An 11,132-nucleotide genomic window follows, 5' to 3' on the forward strand; every position below is an offset into this window, starting at 1 on the left:
CTCAGAGCAGTAGAAATTTGGACATTCTAAGTCTGCAATTTAGTAGAGAGGTCAAAATTCAATATCTAATTTGCAAGTTGTTGCTTTAAAGATAGCAGCAGTTGGCCCTGGCCGGTTGGCTCAGCGGTAGAGCGTCGGCCTGGCGTGCGGGGGACCCGGGTTCGATTCCCGGCCAGGGCACATAGGAGAAGCGCCCATTTGCTTCTCCACCCCCGCCCCCCCCTCCTTCCTCTCTGTCTCTCTCTTCCCCTCCCGCAGCCAAGGCTCCATTGGAGCAAAGATGGCCCGGGCGCTGGGGATGGCTCCTTGGCCTCTGCCCCAGGCGCTAGAGTGGCTCTGGTCTCGGCAGAGCGACGCCCCGGAGGGGCAGAGCATCGCCCCTGGTGGGCGTGCCGGGTGGATCCCGGTCGGGCGCATGCGGGAGCCTGTCTGACTGTCTCTCCCCGTTTCCAGCTTCAGAAAAATACAAAAAAAAAAAAAGATAGCAGCAGTTAAAGCCATAGACATAAATGAAATCAGCAGGGCAAGTGAGTATTTTTTTGAGAGGAGATGGAGATCGGAGCAGAGCATTGAGACACTGCTCTGATACCAAACAGTATGGATGAGTTAGCAAAGGAAGCAGAGAAGACAAGAAAGGGTAGTGTCACCAGCACTAATAGAACAAAGCTTCTGAAGAGGAGCAAGTGACCACAAATGATAATTTTAGCAAGTACTCAAGCAGAGCTCATTAACATGATCTAAAGGAACTTGCAAGTTGTTGTTAATTCAAATAAGAATAATTTCCATAAAGTGTTGGTAAAACTAACCTGCTTAGGGTGGGTTGAGAAAGAAATGGTATGTGAACACTTGGTAACAGAGACTGAAAGATATTAAAGTGGTTTCCTTCCAAAGAGTTACCCAAAATTAAGTGGTGGCTGAAGGGGAGATGGGGGAAGAGAAGTGCATTTATTTCTGTTTTTGTTTTCAGGTTTGTTGGTTTCCAGACTTTTAAAACATTTGATAAAACATTTTTATTTGATAATGAGAAACAGCTAGAATGACTTGGGAAAGAGTAGACCATGGCTGAAGGAACTACTTGACAAGACCAAGAGAAGATGGGATTCTGACCGTAGAGGTCTGGACCTTTGATAGTAGCAGGGATTTTGAGTACAGATACAGGAAGATGGATACATTTGGTAGCAAGAGAACTCATAACCAATTGCTTATATTTTCTCAATAAAGTAGGAGGCAAGATCCTAGTGAGAGTTGTTAAAACAGGAAAAAAAATAGTTGAAAGGATAGGAGTCTTGTTGAGAAAATAAAATGCTTGAAATTGATATTTCAGCTGTAGTGTAATTTTGGGAGATGGCATGTTGAAAAGAATGAGCACGGCTAACCAAGATGAGAGAAAGAAAAGAGATTTATTGGAAGGTAAGGAAATTAAAGCCAAGCTGTGGGATGTATCATCCAAAACTTACCCCATTCAGAAATTCCAAAGCATGAAGACAAGAACCAGGATAGACGAATCCCTGGAAGCTAACCCTTTCTGTCTCTCCATCCCTTCTCCATGGCCTCTCACTCAAGGTTACTATCTGCACCCAGTCTCACTGTAGCCATCCACTTAATTATCTGTCTCAGTAGAAATTTCATTTCCATAGGAAATGATATGAAAAGAAATATATTTTCCTATTTTCAGATATTAATACCAATTAAAAGGGATTCCCTCTCAGTTTATGAAAGAAATTACATTAAAAGAAGATAAAGGCCCTGGCCAGGTAGCTCAATTAGTTAGAGCATCATCCCAACATGCTGAGGTTGCACGTTGACTCCCCGGTCAGGGCACATACAAGAATCAACCACTGATGGCATGAATAAGTGGAGCAAAAAAAATGATGTTTCTCTCTGTCTCCATTTCTCTCTCTCTAAAAAGCAATTAAAAAAAAAAAAGAAGACAAACCCAGGCTAAATTTGCTTATTTTTTTAATTGAAAGAAAAAGAACAACATAGCTGTAAACTCAGATGAACTGTCTCCAGGACAGAGAAACTGGTGGAACATTACAGTATGTGTTTATAGGCAGGTACACAAAAACATAAGGGAGCTAGAGCTGGAGCACTAAGAAGTGGTAAAATAATGCTGAAAGTCAAGGGAAAGGATGACCAAGGCAAATTTCATCTTTATTTTTATTAATCTTATTTTGCTAGGAATCTCTGTAATAGCAAAGCACTTCCAAAAGAATGGATTTCAAAAAGTGGCTAGTCTCGGCATGTTGATTATTTCTTTTTTCTGAAACGTTAAAATTTTTTTAAAATCCCGTGAATTTCCTTTTTTATTGTATCACACACGAATAGTCTTTTCTACAAAATAATAAATGCGTAAAACCTAGGAGAGTCTGTTGGAGAAGTTGCAAGCACATTTTTTTTTTTTTAATTGGAGACCTTGGCTATTTTCCCATTTTCTGTGAAATACTGTCTTTCTGTTTTGTATTAGGTTTGATGAAAGTAATCTCTACAAAAATATAGCCATTAATGCTGTGGGTTGGCCATGTGAATATGCGCATTGGAAGATGAGCCTTCAACATCTTTAGCTTGAATCAGGAATGCCCAAAGCCAGAGAAAGACAAATATTGTATAATTTCACTTATATGTGTAACCTAAAAAATAATATAAATGAACAAACAAAACAGAAGCAGACTTATAGGTATAGAGAACAGTCTGAGGTTGCCAGAGGGGAGGGGTTGGAGACTGGGGGAAAAAGGTGAGGGGTTTGGGAAGTACAGCTTGGTAGTGTCCAGAGTCACAGGTATGTAAAGTGCAGAACAGGCCATGGAGTCAACAACATTGTAATAACTGCATGGTTCAGGTGGGTACTGAAAATATTGGAGGGACACATTATATGATTTTATAACTACTCTACTGTACACCTGAAACTAATACAAGACAATATTGACTATAAACTGTAATTGAAAACAATTTTAAATAAAGATTAGCAAGAAAAGAAAGGAATGTTCCAAAGCAACTGTATGACCACTAATGACAAGATAACCTTCTTTATTTGGAGTGTGTTTTCTCTTTTGTGAACAGAAAGCTGTCCTGGTCTTTTAAGATCAATTAATTTTTTAACAGTCCTCGGAAAACTCCAACCCCAAGCCTATTTCTCAGGAGACACATAACAGAGAAAGAAAAATATTTAATCATTTGCTCTTAATGTGCTTCAATTCTTTGTTCTTATACCCTCGAGTGTAAATCTCTGGTGTCATTTTCAGTTAGCTTTTGGAAAAGGAAGTCGGCTCCCTCTACACATCCCCTAGCCAACATCTGAAACTTTCACTTTCAAATACCATCATTTCTAAACTACTGTAAATCTACAAAATCTATCTGGATTTCAAAATTTGCATTTATTCCAAACCTACTGAGGTTTTCTCTCCTTTTATTCATGTTATCCCCCAGATGTTTCTAATTTTCTGCATTAATCTGCATAGAAAGTTTACAGTGTATACTGCACATCAGGGTAATTTGTGTAAGATCCATTCATCGGGTAAGAAAACTATAACATTGGCCTGTATACACCGTCCCTCTGCTTGTACACAAACAACAGCTTCAGTGTTCACCTCTACACAAGCGACTTTGTATGGGTTCAGGTGCATTAACCCGAGCCTGTAACATGTTGAAATTGTAAATTTTGAAGCAAAAATGTCAAAATGTAAATTTGAATGATGGCTGCTTCCTATTTGTTCTGTCACAATTACTTTTAAATTCAATTTTAAGAATATGCTTTTCATAATATTAAATTAATCCATTTCAAATGTAGAGTTTGATAAACATTGAGAAGGGTATTTACCCTTTAAATTCAATCAACTTGTAAATTAAAGGTGTTTATCTCTCCTAAAACATCTCTACTATCTCTTTTCTGTCAATTCATTCTAAAACGAACTCCAGGTAACAACTGATTTTCTCTCTGAGACTGCACATTGGTTTGCCTGTCCTATAATTTCATACAAATGGAAGTATACATGACGTGTACTTTTGGGTTTGACTTCATTTGTTTAACATGGTTTTCAAATCCACTTATCTCTTTGCATTTATTAGTAATTTGCTCCTTTGTATTTCTAAGTAGTATTGGCTTTCTTGTGATACCACATTTTCCAGTTTTTGGTTATGATTAAGAAAGCTGCCACGAATATGCAGGTATACATCTTTATATGGATATAAGTTTTATTTTGCTTGGCTAAAGTTTAGGAGTAAAGTTTTTAGGTAAGACATACAGTAAGTGTATGTTAAATTTAATAGAGAACACTGGCAAATGATTTTCAAAAGAGGCCGTGTCATTTTACATTCCCCCCTGACATGCAGTTGTCTCAGATTCCTATGAAATAATTGGCTCTTTTTTAAGTCATATTAATATAGGTGCAGTGGAATTTCATTGTACTTTTTTATTTATATTTTTCTGCACACTGCCAATGTTGACCAAGTTTTAAAATATGTTTATTGACCATTTATATATCTTGTTCTTGAGGTAGCTATTTGTAAGGCCAGGGGCAGCTGTCACCATCGTGGCCATTCATATGCAGGTTCTCATTGAATTCGGATAGATGGTAGAGAAACAAAGGAGCCAAGAAATGGTGGGCCATTCTTTTATTCTAGCCTTGCAACCGGTGGGAGAGTAAATACACACAGTGGGAAAACACTTCCCTTTCCATTCAGGGCTCTCAAAGCCACTGACTTTCTCCTGGTTTTCCTAGAATCAAAGGCACCACCAGTTCAGTCCCCTCTAGTTCCCATCTCCTTCTCTCTGCGCAAATTGGCCTCTCCTTCAGCACCCCCCATCCTGGCTGCTTCCCCTCTCTGCAGCAATGTGACCCCACTGCAGAAATGGCCTCCTTCTCTTAAAACTTTTGGTGTGACAACCTCTCCTCCAGCACACATTAGCATAACCAAACTTCTTCCCAAGCATGAAGGTAATTAGCAGTATCACCTGGGCAATGCAATCACATGGTCAGCGGCCATTTTTAACAATAATTGCACTGTGAATTTAACTTTGTTGGTTCCTAAATACTGTTTTGTTTTTTTAAAAACTTTTGAGATTTGTTCTGGGACAGTTAAGTCACTGAATCAATTTGTTTCTTCAAGGCTCGATTTTAAGATTTGCTAGGACAGGTTCAGAGTAGCTTTTAGTATGTGGCTAATTTAGTCCCACTCTAAAGTGATACCACTTTTGGGACTCTATTCAATTTTCCATCTATTACAAAGTCTTTCTACTCTGACTGGTGCAAACACAAACTGTTCCCATCCCTGCAGAAATCCTGGAAAGTGTTTGGCTAACTAGTGGCATTCATGTATAAATCAGTGCTCAGTGTGACACTCAAGGACAGCCCTCTAAATATCTCTGGAGATCCCTGTACAGTCACTCTCCTCTCAGGGTTGGGGGAACTGGTGGAGGGTATGGGGGGATAAATGGTGATGGACAAAGACTTGACTTGGGGGGGATGAACATAACACAGTGTACAGAAATGTGTTATAGAATTGGGCATCTGAAACTTGCATAAATATGGTAACCAGTGTCAAGTCAATAAAAATTCAATTAAAACAAAAAAGTAAAGTATACCATATAGTATGAATTGACTGAATAACTTACTTCTGTCTCCTTTTCCTGATTTTTTTTTTCCTCTTAAACATTCTTATGTGTATCCCATTATTCCTCCCGGAAGTTCCTACTGCCACCAACTGTTGAAAACATCTGAAGCTAAAAACAGTGAAGTTAGGTGCAGGGAATAAAGATCGATGCTGGCTTGTCCTAGGGTGAACATGAAACTTTTCAGAAATGTAGAAAGTTTTATTTATGTGAAAGAATAAGAACAGGCATAGCGGTAAAGCACATTATCAAAAGAATGAAGAAGAATATGGAAAAAAATAGGGGAAAACTAATATACTGCATGTTTATGAAAGTTTGATTGTAGATCAAGTAACAGGAAGTTCCTCTACCACAAACACTCTTTTCCCAAGTATCTCCATTGCCAATACCAATACCATTCTTCCATCTGATTTACTGAAAGCTTCTTTAGATGCAGCTTTCTCTGACACCTTAAACACTTGATAGTCATTCACCTATCATCATTGAATTTTACTTTTTTAGTCCTTTTTAACCTCCATAGAAGAAATTAGAACCCTTTGAAACTCACTGGGGAGCCTCAACTGTTTTCGCCTGTCACAGACACAAAGTATTTCCCACACACACTGTTGACTCAGATAGATGTAGTATGAATTTAATGATGTGATGATCGGTCTAACGTGTAGAGGTGTGTGTGTATAGCATCTCTCTCCCCACTTGACCCTATGCTAAGCGTTGAACTCCATTAGCATCAGTACGCAGGTTCTCATTTCGAGGCCTGAAGAGTTAAAAACTCAATTATTTTCTCCTATCATGTGTTGAATTACAATGACTAAATGAAAAAAATGGTGATTTATGTATGATTTATTTATCTGAAAATCAATTTGTTACTTATCATGGGAACTATATCTAAGTCTTATGAAGTAGCTCTTTTCTATATCTTGGCATTTGAAAATTTTTATCATTAAGCTGAAAAATAGTTGCTGAGCAAAGACTTTTTTTTTAAATTTTATTTTTTATTTTTATTTTTCCAAAGTTGGAAACGGGGAGGCAGTCAGACAGACTCCCACATGCGCCTGACCGGGATCCACCCAGCATGCCCATCAGGGGGCGATGCTCTGCCCATCTGGGGCATTGCTCTGTTGCAACCAGAGCCATTCTAGCATCTGAGGCAGAAGCCATGGAGCCATCTTCAGCACCCGGGCCAACTTTGCTCCAATGGAGCCTTGGCTGTGGGAGGGGAAGAGAGAGACAGAGAGGAAGGAGAGGGGGAAGGGTGGAGAAGCAGATGGGCGCTTCTCCTGTGTGCCCTGGCCGGGAATCAAACCCTGGACTCCTAAACGCTAGGCCTAGGACTCTACCACTGAGCCAACTGGCCAGGGCCCTAAGACTTTTTGATAAGTAGTTGATGTCCTCAAAGAATATTCATCAAACTATTATGATCAAGTGAGTCATTGTCCCTACCACAGAATTCAACCTTACCCCATTTTTTTTTAAATGTACATGCTAGTATCTCCTCTTAGAAATTAGCAAAGTACATATATATATGGACAAATTACTTGATTGTAAACTGTTCCATATTTATAGATCCCATGAGGGTCATCATCATTTTCATTGATGCTTGTTACCCATTCTTACGTATTTCTCATATGATGACCATAGTATTCTATTCAATTCAAAAAGTACAGACTTTAGAACAATGGCCTTTAGTTCCCAAAGAGTATTGAGTACTCATGGTACCGCCATCGTAGTCTCTGAGAATACTTTTGGTTTATTTCATGCACATTGTAAATGGTTCCAGTCTGTACTCATCGAGCATTCTATAGCCCCATGAGCTCTGACAGACATCCATTGGGCATAGTTTTATTCTCCTCTGTCAGTGCTTTCTCTGAAGAAATGGGCCGTTGCTCAGTTCTAGTCAAAGCCCGAGAGCAGCCCAGAAGTATGGGTGGGTTATCTTCTTCAGGAATAATCCTCACTCAACAAGGAATAATAGCCAGTATGACTGTCTTTGCACAATCACGTCTTGGAGGCATTTAAAAATTATTCAGAGGTCCTGTGGAATTGGACAGCAGTAACCTTAATTATGCATTTTTATTAGACATCCTTCCTCCAGTCTCACTCTTCCTGCTCCCTCTTTCTATTTCTTTCACTTAACCCCCTCAAACTACCTGCACCTAAGTCCTTGTTTCAAGCTCAACTTTTAAGGCAACCTTAGAAATCATCCAACACAATTCTTCCAATTTGCAGTGGAGGAAAGGAAGGGCAAGAGAATGTAGACATTTGAGAATGTTTGGCTGAAGACACAAATAGAACAGTGATAAAACTAGTACTGATGCAAAGATCTACCTATAGCTTCCATGTTATGAGTTATTACCACATGTGTCTCTGAAATGATGACCAAGAAATAGCCTATTTCTTGACATATATGTGAGTATGTTATTCATAGAAATAATATCAACCTTGATATTTCTCAGAAACAATCACATCATCATCTAGGTCCAATTGATGTAGTACTTCAATAAAAATGATCAAACTAAATAAAAACAGAAGTTGTATCAATTATATCCTTGAAAGATATATAAGGTCTACTGGAAAGTTCTGTCTGTTTTTGGAATAAAACAAAATACAAATTTTTCTTACCATCAATAAACTTTATTAAATAATATAGTTGCCATTATTATTAATGATTTCTTGCCAGCATGAGGGCAATTTGTATATCCCATTTTTGAAAAATGTTTTATCTTTTGATGCAAAAAGTTGAATCAGTGCTTGTTTAATATCTTATTCATTTTTGAATTTTTTGCCCTTCAAAAAATTTTTTAAGGACAAAAACGAGTAATAGAGGATGCCAAGTCCGGGGAATATGGTGGATGTGACAGACATGCTTCTGTAGCATTTCTTCCTTGTTGAAATTCGTAAAAATTACAGTGGCGTAAATGAACTTTATCAGTAGCCATGGGTACACTATCGCTTCACACATAAGACTAACGTGAATCAACTTTGTTTTAGTTAATTTGCTACATCAGTATGTATACATTAAGTGATAAAAATAGGCACACATGCACCAAATAAACATGTGCTTACGTGTCGAAACTTGTTGCGATAGAAACGGACAGAACTTTCCAGTAGACCTTATACAATGGTTAGTATATGTTCCCCTGGTTGTAGTAAGGAATTAATATGTAAATGCTTTGCTCTCTATGTTAGAAATACCTATTTCTTTTTTCCCCAAAGTCTTGTAATTGATCATATGTGACTCCCTCTGATCTCTTTCGGCCTTAAGAATATAATGTGAGAAGAATTTTATGAAGTTTAAAATAAATTAAATGCTTGAATATCAGAAATTTGAGAAGGAAGAATAACTCTAATATAAATTTGCTCTGACAATAAGGCAAATCAGTGAATTTCTTTCTTTCTTTCTTTTTTTTTTTTTGGTCAGTTTCTTTTAACCACAATACTGTGATAGCTAGCTATGTCAGAAAACTACAGAAGCAAAAGGAACAACAAGAGTTTTTTATATGTATAAAATGTGTGTTTATGAGTAAAAAAATAAATTTTTAGACATATAGGAAACAGAAGGACTCAATGTCTCCAGCAAGATGATGGTCTTTTCTCTTTATTTCATGTTTCAGTTTTTAATTTCCTTACAGATTTCAGAAGACCAAGGCTTGTAAATACAGGAATCTATTACCATATTTTTTATCTTGTTCACATAATAAATAATCTCTGTCTTCAAAGTAGATATTATTTTCTCTATAAAGCTACTTATGTTATAACTTGATTAAAACAGTGGCTGTTAATCCTCCTGGTAGTCATCATCTTTGAAGAATAAATTGCTACATTTTTATTAATATTTTTATTTGGATGAAAGAACTTTTGAAAAGTTAACATTTCATATACAGTAACTATATGTTAAATGAATAGTAAACTTTTACTGCAGTTTTGCTTGCGATGGCTTCTCCCTAAATATTTGTTTCTTTACTAAAGTAGCTGTGTATTCCAGGCATAGAAGAGGACTGATGAATGACCTGACTCTCCATGGCCAATAAGGGTATTACTTTGTGTTTTCTCTGGCCTCTTGGGGCATTTCGCACAGTGTTCAACTCTCACTAAAGCCTGATGAATTTCATCAGTTGTTGTCACATAATGTCTCCATCAGTCCCCTGGCAAGCGTAGTGGTGTTCTGCTTTATTCAGGCCTGTCACCAGCACCTAGGATAATGCCTGACACATAGAAGGAACTCAGTAAATGCTTTTGGAAAGTTTGCATGAGATCCTACCTTTTTAATATCTGATTTTTTCAATTTTTTAAACATGAAGAATTAATTCATATGCTGAGTATCAACCCTTTTTAATGTACAATTCTGTGAGTTTTAACACATGCACAGTCATGAATTCACCACTCAATTAAAATGTAGAACCATTGCAACATTTCCAGATTTTTCCAGTAACCCCTACCAGTCCGGGTGCCCGACAATCGCTGATCTGCTTTTTTGTTCCTATGTTTTGTCTTTACAGGAATGTCATATAAATGAAAACATGCGGAATGAAGTTTATAATTTATTTAGTCCACTTTTACTTAGCACACTCTATTTAAGATTCATCCACATGATGGCATGTAAATTATCATTTTTTAAGGGTTAAATCCTTATAAACTTTAAAGAATAAAGGCCTCAATTAGAACAGGAGAGCAGACACCATAAATTTATATAGAATTCATCTCTAAAAAATTTTTTAATTCTAAGAGTACCTTCTAAAATGTACCATTTGTAATCACTGTGATGAAATCCATTAAAGAAACAGAATTGAGTGACAGTTACTATGTTTAAGAAAAAAGACTACACTAATAAAATTTTAACTGTAATCAAATGATTTCTTTTGGATCCTTTCTCAGGCAGTGTCAATTGTTTTCCAGTTGGAATCTTGAAATGGAGAGCAAGTTTTATGTAATGATGTCAGGAGAGGTATATGGGTGAGGACTAAGAACTGAAAAACTTAGTAAAGAAAAGAAGGGAAAAATTACAGGAATCAGTTAAGAGGAAATTTAGAAAAGAAGAAAAGTGTTAATCAGAAATCCAGACATTTATGTACTAGTAAGAAAGACAAATATATCCATTATTTTGACTACAGATTGTTTTTATCTTTAATTAAAATATCAGATAACTGGACAACTCTGACTGGGAAATCGATATTGCCTGGTTGATTCCTGTGGGGTAGAAATATACAAGGTCTTGTTAGGTTCATTGCACAGATCTTAGGAAGTCCTTGCAGTGCAGTAACTAGTGGTTTTCTCAGTTCCATACAAGTTGGAGGCAAACCTTTTGACAAGCACAATGAATAGTGGTTTTGAATGAAAACTAGAGCACAAGAAATGATCACAAAAGAAATATATTTGAATCAGAGCAGTTGTCCATCCAACCAAATTCATTATGGATGCTTTTTATGCAAGATTTGTTTTTAAAAATATTATTTATTGATTTTATAGAGAGAGGACAGAGGGAAGGGGGAGCTTGAAGTATCAATGCATAGTTTCACTTTAGTTGTTT

Source organism: Saccopteryx bilineata, chromosome 1 (assembly GCF_036850765.1).
Source record: "Saccopteryx bilineata isolate mSacBil1 chromosome 1, mSacBil1_pri_phased_curated, whole genome shotgun sequence".
Lineage (NCBI taxonomy): Eukaryota > Metazoa > Chordata > Mammalia > Chiroptera > Emballonuridae > Saccopteryx > Saccopteryx bilineata.